At 40.9% G+C, this 24,568-nt stretch overlaps 1 protein-coding gene across 8 annotated transcripts in view; it reads left to right on the top strand.

The window, feature by feature from the left end:
- The window catches only part of Dnm3 (dynamin 3), a 495,138-nt gene that overhangs the window by 52,757 nt on the left and 417,813 nt on the right, over positions 1-24,568 (top strand). The window lies entirely within an intron of this gene.

Genomic DNA, 24,568 nt, shown 5'->3' with positions numbered 1-24,568 from the left:
TACATTTTACATACTTAATGACCGCTCTGTCAAAAATTCCTGCAATTTTTCTTTTCTGATAAAACACTTACTTTAAAAGTCACATTCCTTCATGCTCTTCAGATTATTTGCATTTTTAAAGTAGAGTACATGTTATTTCAAATATATCTGACCTGTGGTGGACTGTGGCACTCTGAACTGTGAATTAAAAACTTGTAGTTAACAGAGTGAAACTTTGTTTTCTAGGGTGGCCTCTCTCCTTTGTGCCTTAATGAATCCCTTCTTCTACTTCAGTTTTGAGCCTCTGAAGACCTTAAATCTCTCGAGTCCTTTTAAAGTGAACTTCTAGCTAGCCATATCTACACAAAATAGGGTTATGTTACTTCATCCAACAAGCATTATTTTTTGTGTCATCCTTTGCATATGTGACTTGTATTATGATCTAGAACCTCAAATTTACTACCTTGGGCTTTGATCCCAATGTCAGCCAGCTTTTGGATGACTAATATGCTCTCAGGATTCATGGCTCCTAACTTGCTGAATTTTATGGGTCGGTTTACATATCTTTTTTTGAATCCACTTTTACTTGAAGCCTTTTTTCCTAACTGACTTCAGCTATTCTAGGCTAGACCTTTAATAAGCATTATAAATGTCAGGGGTATGACAGTGATGGATAATCATGTCTATCCCTTATCAGCTTTTTTTTTTTTTTTTATTTGAGATCAGGAAAATGCTATGGAGAATTACTTCTTTGGTTGAAAACCAAGATTAGTATATGTTATGCCTTAGTGAATGGATGTTGACTGTGCAGAGTAGTTTTATGTCAACTTGAAACAGGCTAGTGTTGCAGAATATTACTTTAACTATGTAAAGATGTATTACATGTGTTTATGTTGCATTTGTTTAATTATGTAAAGATGTGTTGCTGTTTTATCTTGTCTGCCTAAAGCACCTGAGTGGTCTAATAAAAGATGAATGGCCAATAGCTAGACAATAGAGGGATAGGTGGGGCTGGTGGGCAGAGAGAATAAGTAGGAGGGGAGAGAGAAGAGAAAGAGAGGAGAGAATGAGGAAGAAAAAGAAGGAGATGCTCAGGGCCAGGCAAGCCACCAGCCAGACATGGAGTAGGACATACATAACAAAAGAAGGGTTAAAAAGCCTTGAGGCAAAACATAGATGAAAAGAAATACGTTAAAATAAGTTTTAAGAGCTAGCAAGAAATAAGCCTAAGCTAAGGTTGGGCATTCATACTAATAAGTCTCTGTGTCATGATTTGGGAACTGGTTGGCCCAAATGGCCCAAGCTAGAGTCATTTTAGAAGAAGGAACCTCAATTAAGAAAATGTCCTTACCAGAGTAGCCTGTGGGCAAGCCTGTGGTACATCTTCTTGATAGATGATTGATGTGGGAGGGCCCAGCTTACTGTTCATGGTACCACCCTATGGACTGGTGGTCTTGAATGCTATAAGAAAGCAGGCTGAAAAAAACAATGAAGAGCAACACTCCTCCACGGCCTCTGTATCAGCTCCTGTCTCCAGGTTCCTGCCCTGTTGAGTTCCTGCCTTGATTCCCTTCAGTGATGGACTGTGATGTAGAACTGTAAGCTGAAATAAAACCTTTTCTCTCTAAGTTGCTTTTGGTCATGGTGTTTTACCATATCACAGCAACAAAAACTCTGACTTAGATACTTGCTAAATGAGCTAAAAACAAACAAACCAACATAAATCTTTCCAACTCATCCCATTCATTCATGAGAAGACATAAAAGTAGCATATCTCAGTAACACTGAGCTTTCTGAGGACATTTAGTAGCGAGTTCTACCCCTCTCAGTTCCTTTCCTGATCTGTCTCCATCCGTCTCCATCCGTACTGTACCTGGAATACTGTTTCTGTTCCTGTTGGCTTGTGAAACCAACTAGACTAATCAGAAAAGTACAATTAAATGTTCAATTTGTAATTGTTATTTTTTTTTTTTGTTCACCAAATACTGTCATAAAGGACTAATTGAGCTTGTAGGTTCATTTTCCTTTGGATAAATACTTCCATTTCTATGGAATCTTTTCTACTGAAGTTATCATTTATTGTCTAACATTTTCAGGACTTGGGTAGAAGAGGGATCACCCCTCCAGCATCTGCTTAGGTCAGGTCATGGGTCCATGGTATATGATAAATATCTGGAAATTATGTTATTTCTGCTAAGAATTTCATTTAATGTTAACAATCTGACTTTTCTACATTTTATAGACAAAGAGAATAAAAATGTGATCTTCGCCCTGATTGGCTGGTATTAACATTTCTTCTTGTTTATCTGACTTTGCCTTAGACGGTTGCTTGATAGGAAAAAACTTCAAATAATCCTCATTCTCATTTTCATCCTGAACCTAGTTTCTGGAGCCTTAAATTCAATATCTGAAATATATCAATATCAAAGTCCCACTGCTGATCTTCTGTTCTAGAACTCTTATAGACCCTCTCCTAAGTATAAGTGAGACTCACATACAAATTATTGTGAGCCATCAGTATATAAACAAAAATGAAATATACTGATGAAGACCTACAGACTGATGATCTCTTCAGGAGACTACTGATTTACTTAAAAATATTATTCTTAAAAATATGTGGCTGTAAAAGAACATTTGGAAAACAATGTATAAAATACAAGCAAAAGCAAGTCAGCTATAATCCAATCACCTGAAATTTAACCACCTGTAACATTTTGATGTTCTGTTGTGTAAGACCATAATGGCATATGGTTTAAAGGCGTGTGTGCATGTATGTGCTTGTGTGTTTGTATATGGCTGTGTGTATATTTATGTCCTCTATCCATCTATCATCTACCTGTCTACTGCAATATCACATTGTACATTTGGATTTGTCAACTTGCATTTTCACTAACATTTCCTTGAGAATCATTCATTTTCCTCTTTCTTAATGATTACTTAATCTTGGTTTGAGTGACAGAATTCTCCTTTTGGATGTCTGTTTTGCTTCCAATAGCAATTTCATTTTAGTGCTAATTGGGTGGGAGGCTATGCTTTTGTCTCTTGAAGAGAAAGGGCCATGAGTGGTATTTGAAGCTAATGGGAGCTGGCAGAGCATGGCCACCTTTGGAGGACTGTACTTCCCTGCTGGGGTCCCAGCCCTTTCCAGGGGTGCATGACTAGCTATCCAGCGGGCTGACTTCTCACCCAGCTGAGAGCAGTGGCTTTGCCTGAGTAGAGTCAGCAGGAACACAGCAGGCGGGCTTCATCTCTGTTTTGTCCTGCCTGGTGCAGGGGCGTTTCCTTCAGCGCTGCCATGTGATGGCTCATGAGCAATATCACACAGGGATCTGGGAGGCCTTTTGAAAGCTCTATTGTGGGATGCTGCCCTGTTAGAATGGAAGGGAGATTTATGCTGTGTGCTGCTTTTCTTTTCTTCCAAATGTGAATGCACCTTCCTAAAGAGTCTTAGGTGAGGAAAGCGCTGGTTCCCCGGGGAGTGAAAGATGCATTTCCCCTTTCTTCATGTGCCCCTAGTACAATAGTAGTAGGAAAGTAAGCACTTGCATTTCCTTGACTACTTTGCGATCAGGTTAATTGTGACAGGAGAGATTAGAAAAAATGAGAGTGGGGATGGAATCAGGGCAGCTTTCCTAAGTGAAACAATATTTGAATGAAGCGATAAGTAGTGTGCCAGATGGCAGGGAGCACCACAGTGTGGACAATGGATGCTACCGAGGCTTGGTTTGCTCATTCATCAAAACAAAACAAACAACAACAAGAATAACAAACATCAATTTACGTTGCAGCAGGAAGTTTATTAGGATTTGGAAAAACCTAAGAATGAAGTACATGTGGCTTCTGTTCCCTGAGAGTTGATAGTGGACTTGGAAAATTAAACAAGAAATGTATAGTAAAGATTGATATAACATTGTGGGTGGGCAGCATTAGGACATTGCAGACCATCTTAGGTGGATAAGAAATGTCTTTGTGGGGACTGAGGCTGAGGCTGTCACAAAACAAAAGCGAGCTGGCGGGGAGGTAATTGATACAGTGGTGGCTGTGGGTACAAAGGCAGGGACACAGGAAATGGCAGATGCAGTAGCTGTGAGAAGTCCAGCAGATAGCAAAGAGAGGAGGGTGCAAATGGAGAAGTGGCAATAGATACATTAGGAGCCCACAGTAAGCATTAGGAGGAAGCTCAAGGCTGAGTCTCAGGCTCTTGATATATTGAGTGGTCGGGGTGTCATTCATAATCACAGCAAGCAAATGAGGAGGAATAGATTCAGAGAGAGAAGAATGTGTTGAGATATGCACAGTGTGGATGCCCATGATATGGTGTGTGCTGGACAGTTTTTGTTGACCTGACACAAGATAGTTACCAAGGAAGAGGGAACCACAGTTGAGTAATTGCCTCCATCAGATTAGCCTATGGACAAGTCTGTGGAATATTTTCTTTGATTAATGATTGACACTGGAGGGGCCAGCCCAAGGTGGGTGGTGCCATCCCCAAGCCAGTTTTTCAAGCATCCCAAAGTCAGCCAGGAAGCAGCACTCCTCCATGCTCTCCCCTTCAGTTCCTGCCTCTAGGTTTCTGTCTCAAGCTCATGCACTGACTTCCCTCATCAATGGACTGTAAACTGTAAGCTGAACGAAATCCTCACTCCCCCTAAGTTGCTTTTGGGTAGTATGTCTCATCACTGCATCAGAAAGTGAAGCAATACATGGTTATATAATATGTAGAAGTCTGGGAGGTTGGGGCTGCAGATTCATGAATAGTAACCATGGTCAGGGAGTGGATAAGGGAGACAATGCAGATGGTTGACAGAAAGTGCTAGAAGGAAGGAAGGAAGGGACAATTGAGGACACTGAGGAGGAGAAAAAAGACTGGAGGAAAAATGCCAGTGACTTCACATATTGCTTAAGGAAGTGAGATAAATCCTAATTCTTCTAAATTAAAAAATGTAATCGGGTCATTAGTGATTTTGGCGATGGCAGCTTGTGGGTTTGGAGGGTTAGAGCTCAGGGAGGTGGATCGGTAGCTGGTGCAGGAGTGTCTGAAGCAAGGAGGGAGAGATGGTGCTGCCTTTGTTAAGTTGATGAGTCTCCAAAGTTGGAAAGCTGGAACATTAAAAAATAATACTAAAATAAAAATCGCTGAAGAGAAAAGGTTGGAAGTGGGGAAGAGAGTCGGAGTTTGCAACTGGCTGGCTGGAGGACGCTCCCGGAGAATTGGTGTTGGGGACTGAGATTTTGAGCACAGATGAATAACTGAACTGAGATCTCTCAAAGGCCTCTGAGGGAGGCACTACCTCTAAATCTAGCAGTTCATAGGCGATGCTTGAATGGGGCTACATCTCTGTGAATGCTACAGTGTGAGCCAAGGGCTTGGTTCTGAGCCCTGACATTTTTTTTCCCAAGTGAATGTGTAAGGTGCCTCCCAACTCAGCTTTCTTCTCTCTAGTGTAACTAATGATCCACATCAATACTTTTTCCTAATGGAAAAGATCACCCTCAGTGTAATAGAGGGGGAAAGCCCCGACATATCTCCCTTAAGGCAACGAGGGCATACTCTTTGCTAGGAGTGGGGATCCCTAGGGAAGAAGCTGCAATGGGAGGCACTTCTTTGAAAGGCGTTCTTTCTTAGAAAAAGTGAGGGATTGGAAATCTGGATGTCAGGCTCCGGCCTGAACTCTGTACTAATGAGCTGTTGTGTAGAATGAGTCCCTTGACTCTTTCCAATCTTTTCCGGCTTTTGACAGGGAAGTAGTAAGAACCATTATCCCTAACTCCTTTAGAGCCCAGAGAACTAATATTGATAATATGTGTGCATCATTAAATGCTTTGGAATGTCTAGAGTCCACAGGAAGTTGGCATTATTACAGTCATATTTTACCTAGCTACAACCGAGAAAGCCAAACTTTCTGTAATTTAAATAGAACATTATGCATTATGTCACAGAAATTGTTTTTACATATGCAATATTTCTTATAACCCAAGAAGACAGCCCTGAGAGGCAGAAAGGGAATGATGTATTTATTATGTATGATGTATGCATGCAGAGTCTTTGTGATTGATGCTTGTCAAGAGAGAAATTCAGGCTACTTGCCAGAGTCCGGTCACTTCTAAATAATTCTTAGAGGCCATACTCATCACCAGAGAGCAGCTGATGACCAGGAGTGAGGAAGAAAAGTGTGGTTAAAGACAGATATGCTGATGCCTGGGAGAAGTGATACCCAAAATAAAGACAACATAAAAAGAGGCAGACAGATTGTGAAATGCCTCCAAAGGGAATACAATGATAGTATTACCCATAATAAGGTAATATCCCATAATTTGCACAGGATTATCAGGCCCCCTTTTAATAGCCACAGAAGATATCCCTATGTTTTATCATCATTCAGTAATTGGCATTTCAAGTGAAGATTCTATCAAGGAATGCTTAACACTTGGCATACCACATTTAAATAATGTAAACAAGGAAGTACTGGCTGCAAGTTCCCCTTTCCCCAAAGGTCTCCCTTTGATTTGTGTGCAGGACGCCTGAGTCTTGGTGCTCCTTATATAAATTGTTGGCAGATAGAGAACTATGATGAATGACAGGTGTTGTAAACCCATTTACAGATGAAGAGGATGCCAAAACTGTCTAGACATCACTTGAAGCCCATATTTCCATAGTGCATCTTTAATCAGTACTGTCCTATGGGATGATAAGAAGCTTTGTAAGTAGTCAGAGTTTTAATAATAAAGCCACTAATAAATTAATAGATAATAAATATACTATAAATAAGTAATAAATTAATGAAACCATACATTTAAAATAATAAACCCTATTCCAGACTATATTCTGATGCTGTCAAACAAAACAATGTTAACTTTGGAGTAGCAAATATTCATCATTTTTTATTCTAAAGCATAATGTTGTTTCCCTTCAGTGTCTACTATTTAACAGGTAATCTGTAGCAGAAGTTGTTTAAAATCAAATATGAGAGCCCCATGGAGCTTCTTTCGCCATTGAAAAGGAATGAGTATTTTAGTTGTTCTGTGAAATGAAAGTAGAGGTGCTCCCTCCCGAGTGAGCGATGGTAGCTCTGCTGATTCTCAGGAAGGACTAGCCTTGAAACCTTCCAAGACCCTGAATTCCTGCCTTGAGAAAGGCTTTTGTCCTTTATAAAGCAGAGTCTGAACTCCAGACAATGGCTTCAAATCAAAGTAATCGCTTGCACTGTTGTTGATGCTGTAGAAATGTGTTCAGGAGTGATAATCTTTGTTGAAAAGAAGAGGATATTTTTTTTTTTAATTGATCAAAGACTTCAGTTATTGTTTTACTCCCAGTTTGGACAGTGAATGCTTGAGTGTTATTCTTTCTGTGCCTGGCTTATTTCATCTGACATGATGTCCTCTTGTTCTGGCACAGCCTTGTGTGTGTGGGGGGGTGGTAGCTCTCTTGAAGAGGTGCCTGGAGGGTTCTGAAGTGGTAATGGCTATGAGGATATTAAGGGGAATTGCTTGCCTGGGGAAGATCCTCATAGCCAAGAGAGGATAAGCAGAGGATATCATAAATGGAACTAAGTCACCTCTAACCAAGCCCTAGGATACAGACAAGGAGCATCCTCAGTGGGGGCCACCATACTTCCACAAACAAGATGTACTTCTTCTTCATTCTAACACCTTCAAGGTTCTAATACAACTGTAGAGGTCAAAGAATCTAATCCTAGACTTCTTACTCACAAGACTGAATCTTGGCCTTAAGTATAAATTGAATTAAAATCGCAAAACAAAACGATGTGGTATTTCTTATATCTTAACTCTAGTGGGGCAGTTTATTACCTCATATACATACATACATTCTTACAATATGCATATGTACATGATAAAGCACATATATGTCTCTTTCATAGCTCCCCAGTCTTTGAACACTCATTCCAGAATGTTCTCAGCCTTGCCTGACAACCTGGAAAATGCTTACTTATCATTCAAAATTCATGTCTCTCTTTTGTATAAGCAGTGACTAGAGAGTCTAAAAATAATTCTCACTTCTTAATTGGCCAAGTGCAGAAAGGCCTGCCCTGATTAAATCAGGCTGGCTGTGTGGACTGCATTAAATCCCTTCCATTAAAGAGAAGGAACTTAAGGTTTTAGGGCTTCATTGGGAATCATCATAGAGCAGAGGAATTTGGTATATAGGAGAAGTGTTTGAGAGAGCTGAGGCTATTTGTGGTGTGGAAGAAAACAATCAATTTATTTATCATTTCCTCAGTGTGGTCTTGGATTTAGGGGAAGGTTCTTAAAAATTAGGAGGAAGACTTTATCTAATGCAACGACTATCAGACAATTGTCATCCTCCCATTCCCAGTGGCAAGGGAGGTATTGAGTAGATTCAACTTGGAGAGAGAAACAACTACATCTTTTTAAATCATAGGGCAAAAAGCCTAGATAGATAGGACTGAACCCGAAGATAAGAGGATGGTGATTGGGGTGGGCACCCGGAGTACTTCGGTCTCATGGCTGAAAATCCAGCAGACTGTTGGGAGGGCAGAGTTTTAAGTTCTAAGAAGCCCATGACTGATGGAGGTGGAATAAGATCTCAGGATGGGAAGGACTGATGCACATGACTCTGTTTTTTAAGGGAAGGAACTGTCAGAGTGGTTAACTTCTCTCTATCTCTGGTGTTCAGACATGCTGAAGAAATGCTCATTAAATGTTAGTAAGCTATTTATAATTGTAGTTCAGTCACACTTTGTTTCAAAACACATTTAAAGCTCTTCCTTATTAAATAACTCTTTAAATAACTTGGGCCCATCACAAAGGCCCTCAGTCTCTTTCTTGTGCCTGAGACCTGTTCCTTGTGTCCCACTACAAATTACTATTATGACCAGGATGAACCAGATTGTTAAATAACTTTAGCAAAAAATTCTCACTAGTAATTTACTTTAACTTGAAGAATCTAATATAGTTCTCAGTTTACTTTTTTAAAAGAAGTTGAAATGCATTAAAATCTTTCACATTTTGCAATAATGCAATGAGCAAGTGGAAGACTCTGCTGTTGCTGGAGGGCTTTTCTCCAGGTTCCCCAAGCCCCGCAGTCCCACAATCCACTTATAAAATAATCACTCAGATGCTTATATCACTTATAAACTGTATGGCCATGGCAGGCTTCTTGCTAACTGTTCTTTTATCTTAAATTAACCCATTTTTATAATTCTATACCTTGCCACGTGGCTGGTGGCTTACCAGAGTCTTTACATGCTGCTGGTCATGGCAGTGGCTGCAGTGTCTCTCCCCTCAGCCTTCTGCTTCCCAGAATTCTCCTCTCTCCTTGTCCCACCTACTTCCTGCCTGGCAACCTACTTCCTGTCTGGTCACTGGCCATCAGTGTTTTATTTATATAGAGCAATATCCACAGCACTCTGCAGTTTCTTTTCATCCTTTCCAACATGCCAGGGACATCCCCACCCCCCCCAGGATCTGCATGCTAATCTGTCAGTCCTCCTTTTCATCACTCAAATCTTGTGTTTTCATCAATGCTTACCTTGAATCACTATTGAAACTCTCAAATTCTCTGCCTCTTTCTTCAGGCGTAACTTTTTTATGTTGAAACACAAAATTGGGATTGATGTAAAATGCCACAATGTATATTTATTCACAAGTGGAAGGAATGAAGTTTGTCAGAGTTGTTGTTGTTGTTGTTGTTGTTGTTATTATTACTATGAATAATACATGTGGGATCATAGGTTTCTACAGGACTTTTTCAAAAGTTCTTAAGTGGCAGTTACCCCTCCTTATATTCCTGTCTCTACCTGCCCTCCCACCCCCACCCCATTTAGCTCTTTCTGTCTCCATAACATCCCCTTTATATCCATTGTGACCTGCCCCCCACCCCATGGGTTGGGATATAAAATGGAGACCAAAGTTCTACAAAATACATAGCGTGTCTATGTGTGATGTGCTTATGTATTTCTGGTTGCATTCTGCTCCTTTCCTTTACATTATAAAAATATGTTGGTCATGATCCATAAAAATTGGTTTCATAATTTACCTACTGCTTACAACCACAAACTTAAAATGTATGGGAGATTGCTTTTCAAATTCTATGAACTCAGAGAATAAGATATGAATCTTATGTGCTAACTTCTTGAAAATGAGTCATGGAGAGTGGTGAGTGGGAATTCATTTATGCTTTCTGAGGTATTGGCATGTGACTTCTGATGAGAATCGCATATTTGCAGTCATCATAACAAAGGCAATTAAACTGCATAGATAGTAGCTACTTTAACACTCTTCCATTTTGTTGATCCTATTTGTTAATGTTAGAATTCTTGAATGAGGAATATTTCATCCCGTATACTGGGTCAGAAGGTTTCTTTTTGTCTTCTCTACCAAATTTCAGGAGTTTTCATTTTTAGTCAATTGGTGTTTGTTTTCCTCCAGAGATACTGAATACTAACAGTGGAGAAAAGCACTCTGAGGTTAAAAAAATAATTTGTGCTTCATGATTTTGAAGTAACACAATGCGAATTCATTACCATATATAAATACACAGTAAACTTAAAAAAATTTTATTTATTTATTTATTTTTTTGAGCACAGAAAATACAAAGTCAGTAGGAGGAAGCCACAAGTTTGCTTAAAAAGTACATTTAGCCCCTGAGCATCTTGACTGATGGCTAGCCTTAGAGGCTGAAAGAGTGTTAGAATTGACAGGAGCATCAGAAGACAGCTCTCCAGCCCTTACATTTTAGAGATGTAGAAACTGGGTCCCTTACAGATTAAAGGGTGTGGTGAGCTCACAGCTGGCACCCACGCTGACTTCTTGCCCAGTGCCTTTCCCACACCACCTCCTTCCTCTCTGTTGTGATATTGCCTGTCCAGATCTGTGCTGTCCTGCACTTGTGTATGTGGTTTATGCTGTTGCAGACCTCATCACAATGCACACATTGATCTACACACTTTTACCATTACGGATTTTATTTGACTTGAAATTATAATTGGAACAATTAGAGATGCGTCAGTGGAAAGGCAATGAAAGGAGGCCATTAAAGGGCTAATAAATGGCTCTCCTCATGGGAATGGGGATCTTTTCTTTTCTAAGAATTCGAGCTCTTTGCAATGGTGCTTTTAAGTGGCTAGAAATAACACTTGCTGCATGCGTGTGGAATACTCTGGATACCAGGGGGTTCTGTTCATTCTGTATTTGAATTGAGCACACTGTGGTTGGAATGTGTGCTGAGTCTTTTGCTGGTTTTCGAGATCATTTCATATTTGAATTAACCCTTTTATTGTGGACAGTAATAGAACAATCTAGAGAGTTCTCAGGAACTGAAGTCTTTATATAGCTAGTGACTCGCATGGATGCAAGGTGAAAATGTGAAAGGCCTAGGTATTATTTTGATTGATTTTCCTTTCACACAACCCACAATTTACACACAGTGCAACTAATTGGATGCAACCTACCCTTAACCCAAATGCCTATGGCTAACAAGAGATTATCACCATTTGTTGATTTTGAGAGATATCCATTTTAAGAATATGACCAAAGAATTAATTACTAAACAGATATCAAGATAATTTACTATGCTTCTGAAAACAATGATGACTGTGATGATAAGAGTTAACATTTTCTTTTTTTAATTAAAAATTTTTTTTATTCATTTTACATACCAGTCAAAGATCCCCCTCTTGTCTCCTCCCGCCCATCTAGCCTCCCCCTCCCAGTCCACCCCCCTTCCCTTCTACAAGAAGACAAGGCCTCTCCCATAGCGAGGTACATTTAGTAGAGGCAGTGTGAGGTGTCCCATCATAGGTAGTGGGTTCCAAAAGACCTGCTCATGCACCAGGGATGAATTCTGATCCTACTGTCTGGTGGCCCCGTAAGCAGATCAAGGTACACAACTGTCTCGCTATGCAGAGGGCCTAGTCTAGTCTCATGCAGGTTGTTGATCTAAATTTCATGAATTCCCAATAGTTTGGTTTGGTTGTCTCTGTAGGTTTCCCTATCATGATCTTGATGCCCTTGCTCATAGAATCCCTCTTCTTTCTCTTCTACTGGATTCCTGGAGAGATCCACAGCCAAAGTGTTAATATTTTCAATGGGTGGTGGTGGCCCATGCCTTTAATTCCAGTACTCGGGATACAGATCTTTGTGAGTTCAAGGACAGTCTGGTCTACAGAGCAAGTTACAGGACAGCCAGGGCTACACAGAGAAACTCTTTCTTGTGAAACCAAAAAAAAAAAAAAAAAAAAAAAAAGGAGGTAACATTTTCTGACCTCTTGTTGTTAAGTGTTACTATAAGTACGTCAATATCTTCTACAATTTCAAATATGCAGAGTGCTGGGAAAACCAAATATTATTTTTGTAACTCATTTAGTAAAACTTATGTTAGCCAGAACTCATTTATTGGCAAACATCACCTCAGTATTACGGGGCTGTTTGGTTTGTGCCTACCTCTTAGTGAGCAGCCTTGTTTAGCTACAGAAATACTGACGTGTTCAATACCAGGTGTTGATGTATTTCAGATGTATTCAGCACAAGCTTTTATTCTTTCTTCTTCTTGTTTTTCTTCTTCTTATTTTTCTTGTTCTTGTTTTCTTCTCTCTTCTTCTTGTGTGTGTGTGTGTGTGTGTGTGTGCGCATATGTGCACCTGCGTCATATATGTATGAGTACTCACATAAGTTTGTGCGCATGTACATATTGTTATATCTAGCCCATTATGCACCACAAGGAAAAAGAGAGACAACACTTAAGGGTTCCAAAGATTTTATTAATCACCACATAAGCAGGTCACTGATCGATCAGGGCTGCAGGACAAGGACTTGGAGCCCTGTTTCTCCCGACAGCCCCAAGCAGGGGCAGAAGTGGGATTTATAAACACAAAAATACCAAATTTTGTTGCCAAGCTACAGTTACAATTTTCACCAGTCAGAAGTTAAAGATTAGGGACTTTCCTTGTGTTCTCCATTATTGCCACTGACATACAGTGCAAGCCTTTCAGTTCTCCCAATCACATTCATTTGTTCCTTCTGTTGTTAGGAACAGACATAATGTTTCTAGATAACTAATAAAGATGCATAATGACTTTTCCTATGGTTTAGGGAGGAGATCGGTCAGCCATTGGAAAGTTCTCAGCTCCCCCAGGGCTTGGGAACCTGAACTTTATTTCACCCTACAGGTAAAATGGAGTCTGAAGTCAAAATGGCAGCACTTAGGCCAAGGTACCTTTGCCTGCTCCCTTTAATATACATATGTTTGTTTGTGAATTTGGGGGCCTGAGATTGGTATAAAAAAATCTTCCTCAGTCATTCTTTGACCTAATTCACTGAGGCAGGTTCTCTTAGTCAAAACTGGAGCTCACCAGTTCGGCTAGTCTATCCAGCCAGCTTGCTCCAGAGAGTTTCTCTCTGCCTTCCAAGGCTGCAATTATGGGTGAGCTACCATGCCCACTTGGAATCTGCATGAGTAGGGACTTGAACTTCAGTCCTTACACTTATTAGATAGCCAGAAAGAATTTATTGACCTCTTCTTATTCTGGTATGTTCTATGAGCTACCATTAATACACTTTAGAATTTGAAGATATTAGTAATGGTTCCCATAAACTTTCATTTGGAAGTTTCATTTCACAGTTTCATGAATAATTTAGAATGAAAAATATATAGCAAAATGCTTATAATTATCACACACACACACACACACACACACACCACTACCACCACCACCACCACCACGACCATCATCATCATCTATTAGATATTGAGTGTTTTTTCCCCTCTTTTACTCTTTCCTTCCTTAAAATACCAGTAAATAATAGAAGATAACGAAGGAAAAGCAAATATATAAGATAACTACTTTTAAGGAAAGAAAATAATTAAAAAAAAATAAATAAATAGAGCATATAAGTGATTATTATCGTCAACTTCATTGGATTAAGGGATACCTGGGAGACTGTTAAAGTGCTCCTCTGGGAGAGTCTAAGAGAGTTCATACTGTGATTAACCACCAAGGAATGAAGACCTGCCCTGTGTGGGTTTGGCATCAGTACACGTGTGGTCCAGAGAGAAGAAAGAGGAAGCCCATGGTCACGACACACTCTTCTGCTATAAGGAGCAGCTCTGCTTCATCACAGCCTTTCTACCCTGATACCCTGCTTTACCTGAGGCCCAAAGCAGTGGATCCAATTATCTATGTACCAAAACCATGAACGAAAATAATCCTTTCTCTCTTAGAGTCCCTTCTCCCAGACATCTGTCATGGTCAGGAAATGCCTGACTAATATAATATACATGAAGCAGATATGTATTCTTCTCTCATATATTACATCCTGACTGTAGTTTCCTCTCCTTCTTCTCCTCCCATCCCTCCATCTCCTTTCTCTCCCAGATCACCGCCCCCCCCACCTCCTCTCAGAAAAGAGCAGGTCTCCCAGGGACATCCACCAAACACTGCCTAATAACCCATAATAAGACTACCCGGCACTACTATCACATCAAGGCTGGACTAGGCAAGCCAGTAAGAGGAAAAGTGTCCCACAAGTAGACAAAAGAGTCAGCAACAGCCCCCATCCCCACTGCCAGGAATCCCACAAGAACACCAGGATACCCTACATCTATGCAGAGGACCTAGATAAGACCCTCACAGGCTCCCTGTTCTCTGCAAGACCCTATAAGTCCCATTCAGTTGATTCAAAACAGCTCTTTTTAATTATATTTATTTACCAACTTATCCCATAAAGGTTTTCTCTCTAGTGAATTCACGAGTTTTAATTTCTGAAGCATGGAATTTATTGGTTTGTCAAGTCTATGGCAGGTGCTATGACAAATACAGATAGTCCTGTCCTAGCTTGTCTAGGGAGGGAGGTGATAGGAGGTCTTGGAACCTTGAGAACAAAGAGGAAGAACATCTGGTTATACTGGCACATCTGGAAATATTCCTTGTGAGAGAGAGAACCTGCTGAAGAAAGGGGCATTGGAGAAGGGCTTCTGTGGCAGGTGCCAACACTGAGGCATCAAAGCAGCCTGAAATTACTTGAGAGACAGATGTTCTTGAAAAAGTTTGAGGAGATAATGAAGGAGCTTCCAGAGGGGTGGGGCTGCATCTGAGGACTCCCAGGTAAATTGGAGAGTCATTTTTATTCTTTTTGAATAAACAGGGTGTGCGTTCCATCCTGTGATGCTCTGTTCTGGGTTTTAACGGTGAAACTGACCTGTACTATCTTGGCTTTTCTTTTGTATATGTCATTTTTCCTTTAACGTCTTAGAGAAGTAAGAGACAAAACTGCACACCATTGGCACCCCTCCTCTTCTAGTCTTGTGACAAGAAACCAGTGATAGACCTCCAGGACCAAGGGCAGATACTGGGGCGTGAAGCCTTTGCAGGAAGGGAAAAGTCGTGGACTATCTTCACCAGCCTTGCCCTAGTCACTATGTCAATGTCCTTGTGTGACAAGCTGCCCTGCCCTGCTCGGCCAGGGCAAGTGGAAGACACCTATAGGCTCATCTGGTGCCATTATGGTGAACAATTATATGGTGGAGAAATGGGAGAGAAAAGTGGAGTGGTTCATGTGCTGTGGAGAGAGACAGACCGAGAAGAAGTGAAGACGGTTGAGGAAGAGGTTGATGTCAGTGGCCTGTGCTGTCACCTGTGGCCATGGTGATGTTTGGGTCTGGGCTGCTGCCAAGGGCCATGTCTGGGTCTGTAGGTCAGCACAATAAGGGTCTGTATGGATGTCCATGGCTCCTGTTACCACTGAAGGCCAAGCAGATGCCTGGGGTCTGCGCTGCCACGTGGGGCCATGTTGGATCTAAGAGCCATGCTTCTACTGTGCCATGCTGATCTGAGTGGCCCATGCTGCTACCCTGGGCCATGGTGATGTCTGGCCTGGGCTGCTGCTGAGGACCATGTCTGGGTCCATGGTCCTACCACAGCCAGAGGCTGTGTGGATGTCTGTAGCCTGTGTTGCCACAAAAGACCACATGGATCCTGGGTTCTCGGCTGCCTACCTGTGGCCATGTTGGTGTCTGAGAGCCATGTAGCAACTGGGGCCATACAGATCTGGGTGACCTGCACTGCCACCTAGGGCCATGGTATCATTAGGCCTAAGCTGCCAAGGGCCATGTCTGGGTCACAGCCTAACCATAGCCAAGGTCTGTGTAGATGTCCATGGCTCTTGTTACCACTGAAGGACATGCAAATGCCCAGGGAATGGGCTGTCATCTGAAGCCATGTTGGTGTCTGAGGGTCATGATGTGGCAGGGCCATACTGATCTGAGTGGCATGCACTGCCACCTAGGACCTTGGTGACATTGGGACCCGAGCTGCCCAGGGTTATGTCTGGGTCAGTGGTCCTACAGCAGCTGGGGTTTGTTTTGATACCCATGGCCTATGTTACCACTGGGGCCCATGTAAACCAGGCATGTTGAAATCTGTGGGCCATGCTGAGCCAACCCGGGGGCCTTTCACTTGCCCTGGGAGATCTGGTCCTGCCCCTTGCTGGCTGCTATAGCAGGAAAGCTGATCCTGCCCAACCTGAGAGCACTGGCTCCACCCCTCAACATGAGTGCAGGAGAGCTGAACCTGATGCCATGGGCACAGGAGAGCTTGCTTGGCCACTCGTCTGAGGAGAGTGGTCCCAGTGGAGGCCCTGACTGACCAACTCAGCTACCACTCAGGCCCACATCCGTGCTTTGAGTTGGCCCACCCCAACATCTACCCTATCTATGACTTGCTGGAGCACGTGAAGGGACTGGTTCTGTGCAACCAGAGCTGCAGGATCTCCATGCCTTGGGTCAATAGTAGGACACTCCAGAGTAGGTTTAATGAGGCTCCTGTATTGATGGTGTACCAAAAGCCAGAGGCCTTGAACCAGATCAACACCTCACTGCAGTGGACAGTTGCAAGTAAAGCTGTTTGGACAAAATGGTGTATACTCTGTGACACACTGCAGCTCCCAGTGCCAACCGGACAAATGAAGAGGTGATGGAGAGGCAGGAAAGACGGAGGAGCAAAGGTTTTTGTTTTTGTTTTTGTTTTTAATTAATATATATATTTAAAATTTTTTTCTGGGGGTGCTACAAAGGAGAAATGTAGATATGGAGGGACTGGGAAATGAATGGGATTGGGGTACATGATGTCAAATTTCCAAAGAATAAAAACTTATCAATTAAAAACTTAAAAAAAATGTCCTTATGCCAGTATCTTCTCATTGTCTGGTTTGGTCTGCTCCAGACAGGCCTTTTCTAGCCATTGCTGTGTGGAAATACAGAGGCTTGAGACCTGGTGTGCCTTCATGGGAATGGCAATAGAGGCCTGTTCCCTGCCTATAGTATAGGCTGGTGAGGGTTTCACTTGGCCCCAACCATCTTTTCAGTCTTGGGAAGGAAATGCATCGGGTTTGAGGCCTAAGTCACGGACTTTGTTCTCTCTGTGTTCATCTCTTTTGGAAAGTCTGTAGAAAAACATGGCTGAAAGACATGCATGCTGAGTATTCTGAGTTCTCTTATTTGCTAGCCTATAAAATATTATTAATAGGCCTGGTATGTCCCTCCTCCAAGGAGATAGAATTGGTTTCTGGAGGAATCTTCCATTTAAGTTTAAGTAACAAATGTGTACACCAAATCTGCTGATACACCTAAATCTATGACATCCAATTTTAAAAGGGAATTTTTTTGATGGGGGAAAATCAAATAATGTTTTCATAGGGAGGCCACAATGCAAAGTTAATTACAAACACTGGCCTAAAGCAAAGCATCTCTCACTCCCTCTCCTGCCCGGGAAGTGTCAGGTTGGTCCCCCTGACTTGTAATGTTATCACCATCCCAGGTTCTTTCTGATGCATTTTTCTCTGCCTTTGGGGCACGTGGCTTCTATCTACAGCATCGTCCTGCCTCGCCTCACAGATATGATTACTGTCGCACTGCAATCACAGATAACCGACAGGAAGAAGAAAGAAGAGGAAGGGCAAAGAGCACGTCCGAGTGACTCAGACTCCGTTACAGGGACCACCTGATGTCACTTAGCAGTCTCCAAAGACTTCTTACTGTGCAGACCACAGTGAGGGCACCGGGTTTGCAAGGCAGTCTGGGGGATCCTGGCCGACTGATTTATCAAAGTTAGGCATGCTGCCATCCCCAGGGAAATATGGGTTGTGTTAATAAGAAAGGAAAAATGGGCATTGGCTAGGCAACTAGCAGCCTACTTAGTGGTCTCTCCTGCCTTTCATTTTCACATTAGCTAAACAGAGTAAGGTACCATGTGAGGTTTGGGGAAAATGTGGTGCATCTATTTTGTACTAAGACTTGCTAGTCTGGTGCTAAAAATTGGTAACTTAAGTCATTTTTCTGAATGACAGTACTCTGGTGGGTAAAGCATAGTATTTGTAAGATGAGGACTGTCTTCATTTGGTTCCTAGATCTTGGATACGGAAACTTGACATTTTACATGCTTCAGTGGGAACTATCGACTCATGATTAATTGGGTTGATGAAAATGTATTGCTTAGAAATTTTGAGTTTTGTGGATCAATATTGTTTTTTGGATATAGAAAAGCAGCATTCTTTCTGTAGTTGTTTTCTTGTGTTTTCCAAGTGAAGCGATGTTGATAATTGGCACTTCATACAGTAACTAGCATCGGCAACATGTGATCTTTTACAAATAAAAAAGTGCTAACGTCCTTAACGTGGCCGATAATGCATGTGGGGGATGGAAACTGCAGTGGAAATTTTCCAAAAATATCTGTGGCTCTTGGCGTTATTACTTCCTACAGTCGAAGTGGCATTGTAGTGGTTGGCAGGGCTCCTGGATTCAGGCACGCCAGCACAGAAGCATTTACCAGCACATTGTGTTCAGTGGTGGAATTAGGTTCAGGACCTCAGTGCTTCTTGGACAGGGTAGGTAGTGTTTAGTACTAATCTGCTTGTGTTTGCTTCTGTCTCTGCCTCTTTCTGCTCTGTGTTCCTCCATCCCTGTTTCTTCCCCTCTTCACCTTTGTGAAGTGTTTGGAGATGTTAGCCTCACAGGGATTGTTCCAGAGAACAGAAAATTATACTTGAAGGAATAATTTTAAGAGAATGTTTTTTATTTAGAAACTAATTTTCAGAAGTATGATGTTTCTTGGATTAGTAAAACCTGCTTTCTTCAAATCCATTCCATGTACAGGGAGTGATATGGGTCAATGCTGTGTTCCATACTTTGTACTTTGGTGAATACTTTTTAATTTTAAATGTGCATATTAAAATAACAAATTAAATTATTTCAGGCAATTTTGGGTAAATTGCAAGATCTCCTGCTGTTCTTTCGTCTGTATAATGCCACTTAGGTGTTTTCCAGTTGAAGAAGTAAATTCAAGATTGCTTCTTCCCCTGTGTGCTAAGACTCCAACAAGCAGCCAATAGTCTTCCTGAAAAGGAAGATAGGACGTGTTAAGTACATTTAGTGAAATACCTGGGCATCGAATTGAGCCCTGGAAGAACACATGGGGCTGATGGGACAAATCTATGAACAGACCAGTGTGTGTTGACAGAGAGCATTGACAGAGGCTTGGCTTTGGGGAGCTAAGGAAGGACCCACGGAAAGGCAACACAACACAGGGCCAAGGGCTGATGTTCTTGTAGGAACTGGCTAGATGAAGCTGCTGGGGCGGGGATCCCAAGGAGAGGTCATAAGTACATATGCCAAAGCACCAAGGCCGAGGGGACAAGTGCACAGGAGTTTCTGAGAGAAGGCAGGGATTTTTTTTCCCTGCATGATTTCCTTCTATAGCTCCGCTGCTTTTTAGATCAGTCAGCATGTGTTGCATATTTGTTGAAATAGAAGGTTAAATGAAAGGCAAGGAGCCCTCTACCTGTGATGCTTTTAAGGAAGTGTTAAGAGAGAAAATATTTCGTATGTGATGCGAAGATTTGGTTTTCATTCCGAAGACAATGCAATGACTGAAAACCTGGAAATGATGGTATGGGATTTATGCTGAATTCAAGGCTGGCTTGGACAATGCTCAACTGGGTTCAGAGAAATTACTTGTGAGATTATTGTAGTCTACTTGTAGGTTACCTGTAGTGATTAAAAGAAAGAAGAAAGGATGATTGAAGAGATGCCGAAAAGGCATAGCAGCAAGACTTAGTGACTGATTTGGAGCAGGTGACAGAGGCCTATGGAGGGAGTCTGGCTTCCAAGTACTGCTTTTCCAGATGGATTCAGATGATGCTGGGGTATAGCCAGGAATGAAGAAGGAAAAACATGTTGGGTGATAATGAGTTGAATTGTTGTGATATTGATTCAAGACATAAAGTAGAGAAATTTGAGAAGTTAGTGTGATTATTATTATTATCTGTTAATTTGAGTCAAGGTCTCACTGCAAACTACATATCCCAAGCTGACCTTGAACCCATGATTCTCCATCCTTGGCCTCCCAAGTGCTAGAGTTACAGATGTATGCATTGTGTCTCATATGGTGTGATTTAAAAAATATAGTTAAATATAATAATATATTATAATAATATATATATGATACTGAGCAAGAGCATGAAAGGAAGAGAGGTGGTAGATGGTAATATTATCTATAACCAAACCTTTCTCTTCCTGAATCTTGTGTCTTGATTGGTAGACCACTGTGAGATTTATCGTAACTTTTCCACAACCCTATATTCCACATTAAAGCAGCCATTAAATCCTGCCATTTAGTTTTTCTTCCTATCATTACTGTCTTGGACCTAACTCCCATTATCATCTTGAAGATTGGCCAATGTCTGTTTTCCTAATATTACATCTCTCCCTTTTTCAGTGCTCTCTGTTTTCTTTTCTATAATGCATATCTGATAACTTAACCCCTCACCCCAGTCTCTGTTACTTTCATGGAAACAAGCACACACAGCCCTAAGGAACATTCTGTGGTCCATTTCTTTTTCTGTCTCCTGACCATCAATATTTATAGTTACGTACTGTTCTATTCTATACTCTTTTCCCAGGCCTTTGAATTAAACTGTGGAATGCCTCCTATTTCATGTTTCTTCTCTGAAATTATGTCATGCAAACAGAATAGATATTAGTTGCTCTGTGTTGATCCTATACTCTGTGCAGAGCTTATCTATAGCACTTGCCATGCTTAGTCTCATCATTTCTATGTAGTTCTCCTTCAAGACCAAGCTTACACATCATGGAACCAGCTACAGGAATTAGGAGAGTATAAGTTATGACTCCATGTTTAGTGCTAAAAAGGTGCTAGACGTTTACTTATTAAACAGACAATCTGGTTAGTGGTTGCTTACCTCTCTGTTGAAGGAACCCATCTCTATACTTATTTGATGTCAAGAAGGAAAACTTGTGTAAGTTTCCTGCAGACAGCAGCTGTGCTCTCCTTTTGGGGCTTCCCAGTCCAACGATTGCCCATTGGAAAAAAAGTAATTCTTGGCAACTAAATTTCTGAAAAGGCTGGTAAGAAATGCTATAATTCTGTTCTTTATATAGGATGATGGATTTTTTTTTTTTTTACTTTTTTTCTTAGGAATAATGAAAGTAAGAAAAGCATGGACTTACTGTGAAAAAACATATACAAATACTGGATAGACTGGTGCTTGATTGATGTGTGTATGTGTGGTTTATATGGGGTCTCTGGCACCTCTTATCTCTCCATATGTGTATATTAGACTATAATAAAGAAAATACTTGCATTAAATTAAAAGTACTACTAAAGGTACAGCCATTAGCTCCACTACTTTAATGTAGTAAACTCGTCTCCCCATAAGACATGCTTATGAGACACAAAAAGCCAACTGTCTATTGCACAGAAAAAAAGGAAAATCAAGCGGATGATTGCACTCAGTGGCTAATGAATTATTCAAGATTGTTTGTGTCAGTGCCTGGCTTGGTTTGGATGGAGGCAGGGATAACAAACGGAGTGTTCCAAACCACTGCAGCTGGTCTGCACCAAGAGTGTAGTTCAAATGGGGGTCCATGGTGCCTTATCTCATATTCAATTCATAAAGTGATAACATTTTATAAATAGGGACTTAGGGCATTTTGCAAGAGAATGCTACAATATTAGGGGGAACACATCATGACCATAATGCAGCAATAATTACGGCAATATGGATGTGCGTTTTTATGGTACTTGGGTTTTTAATGGGCTGTCATATGCTTCATTTCATTTAAGCCATATGATCTGGTTTGTAGTTAGAATTACTTAAACACATTTAGAGAGAACTTTGCCTGTGCATTGGTGGAGCTGGTATTGAAATAAGTATTCTCTGTCTCTCTTTTGAGATCCTCAGCTTACACAACAGGAAGGTTCTGGGCATATGGTTTTAATTTTGCTGGATCATCAGAATGAGATGTATTTTCAGGGTGCTGGATTGACCACCCCCTTCTTGATTAGAGAGAGATTTTTCTCTAGTAGTTTATTACATATCAGAGGCTCCTGTGAAACAGGTGAGGATTCCAGTTAGACAGATTTGGTTACCCAATGTCTTCATGGTTGGTGAGAGTATAGATTAGAGGCAGGGTTGTGAGTAAGAAGCAGGCTGGATGTCTGAATCCACTTATTCCTCATAATGTAATATCAGGCTTGATTGATTAAAAAGAAGAGAAAAGCATTAGTGTATCAGTGAGTTTACTTTCATCCAGATGCCTGAAAACTGTTAGTTGTTGAAAGTGTTATATACACTCTATTTTACGTCAATTGTTTCCAGTAGAGTTGCTTCGAAGTCTAATCCTGTAAAAGTCCAGCCACAAACATGAGGAGAAATAGGCTCCTGTGTGAGGGTATCAAGTCAACATCTCATCCATCCTCCTTCTTTCCCTCTATTCCTCTTTTATTGAAGAAAATTTCAGTTTTTAAATAGCAGTATTCAGACATTTCTCTTTGGCATCTGTAAAGCTTAAAACTTCATTCACAGAAACACGGATTTTTTTTTCCAGCTTTCTACTCTGGTGTCTTGTTTTCCCTTCATTCATTTTGACTTTCAAATGAACTTCTTCCCTTCTGGTTGTAGGCATAGAACACAGATGCTCTCTGTTCTGTGCTTTTGTTTCTTTGTTTGGGCCAGAGTCTCCCTGTGCAGCTCAGCTGGCCTTGAATTCAAGATTCTCCTGCCTCACCTTTCTTGGATATAGATGTGTACCACTATGCGTAGTCAATGTATTTTTTATTAATAAAAATACTATTTATTTCAAGTGGCATTTTTTTTTAGTTCAAACACAAACATCTTTTTCATTTTCCTGTATTTCAACAGCATATAGTAACTTCAACATGGTTCTCATCCCTTGGGCCTAAGGAATATGTCATTAGCTTAGTTTAGGGACTTGTTCATTATGATGAGCTCTTTCAGAATATATTTTAGTACTTACAAAACAACAGTTATAAAGGAAAATCTGCTTAATTCTATGTTTGTGACTCTCCACTGAGAGTATCAGTGTCTTTGACGGCTTGTGCTTTGGAACACTTCCTCTGACCTTTGTCCCTTTCATAAGTCATTGTGCATGGAAACTCATTGTGCTGAAGCTTTTTCTGAAGACTCTGTGTCTTCCACATACCAGTGTGCCCGTGGAGTTGTTGAGCAAACCCTGGCCAACGTTAGCGTCTTCTGGAAGTTACATTTCTTCGCCTGAGTACTAGGAGTACACACCATTGAGGCTGGGTCATGGGTGTCTGGAGTTCTAACTTTTAGATTGTCCTTAAACTTCATTTTTGAGAAAGACTGAGTCACTGAGTCAGTTTATTTTGAATAGAATTCTGTAACATTCTTTCTTCAGGTATGGGGCATTCTAAAGCTGCATAAAAACTGTAGGCAAGGCCTGAGGCCAGAGGATGGCAATTTCAAGGCCTGTCTGGGCTATAGAGTGAGTTCAAGTTCAGTTTGAGGACTTAATGAAACCCTATCTCAAAATAAAAAATGAAAAGAAGAATGCAGATATATATAGCTCAGTGGGAGAGTGCTTACACGATATATCTGAAGCTCTGAGTTCAATCCTCAGTACATAACAGCTATCAAACAAAACATCAACACAGACAAAAGGCTGTGATGCAGGTGTTTATGAATTATTTGACATTGTAGAATCAATAACGATGCATGTGATGTTGCCTATATAATTTAATGCAATGCTTTCTTTGCTGTAGGTTTATTAGTATGATGTATTCTATGTTAACATGTCATTTTCAACATGATCTTTCTCAAGAATCTCATATTTAATAGGAACAATAAGAAAAACTCAAATTGCAATACTTTTCCTAGTGTTAATTTCTAATTTATTTATTTATTTTTATTTTATATGCACTGATGTTTTTCCATGGGTGTTAGATCCCCTGGAACTGGAGTGACAAACAGTTGCAAGCTGCCATGTAGGTGCTGGGAATTGAACCCCAGTCCTCTAGAAGAACAGCCAGTGCTCTTTTTTTTTTTTTTTTTTTTTTTTTTTTTTTTAAAGATTTATTTATTTATCATGTATACAGCATGTATGACTGCAGGCCAGAAGAGGGCACCAGATCTTGTTACAGGTGGTTGTGAGCCACCATGTGGTTGCTGGGAATGGAACTCAGGACCTCTGGAAGAGCAGTCGGTGCTCTTAACCTCTGAGCCATCTCTTCAGCCCCAGCCAGTTCTCTTAACCATTGGGCCATCTCTCCAGCTC

The sequence above is a fragment of the Peromyscus maniculatus genome, chromosome 11, assembly GCF_049852395.1.
Source record: "Peromyscus maniculatus bairdii isolate BWxNUB_F1_BW_parent chromosome 11, HU_Pman_BW_mat_3.1, whole genome shotgun sequence".
NCBI lineage: Eukaryota > Metazoa > Chordata > Mammalia > Rodentia > Cricetidae > Peromyscus > Peromyscus maniculatus.
The sequence above is the reverse complement of the archived record's forward strand: the minus strand, read 5'-3'. Positions and strand labels throughout refer to the sequence as shown.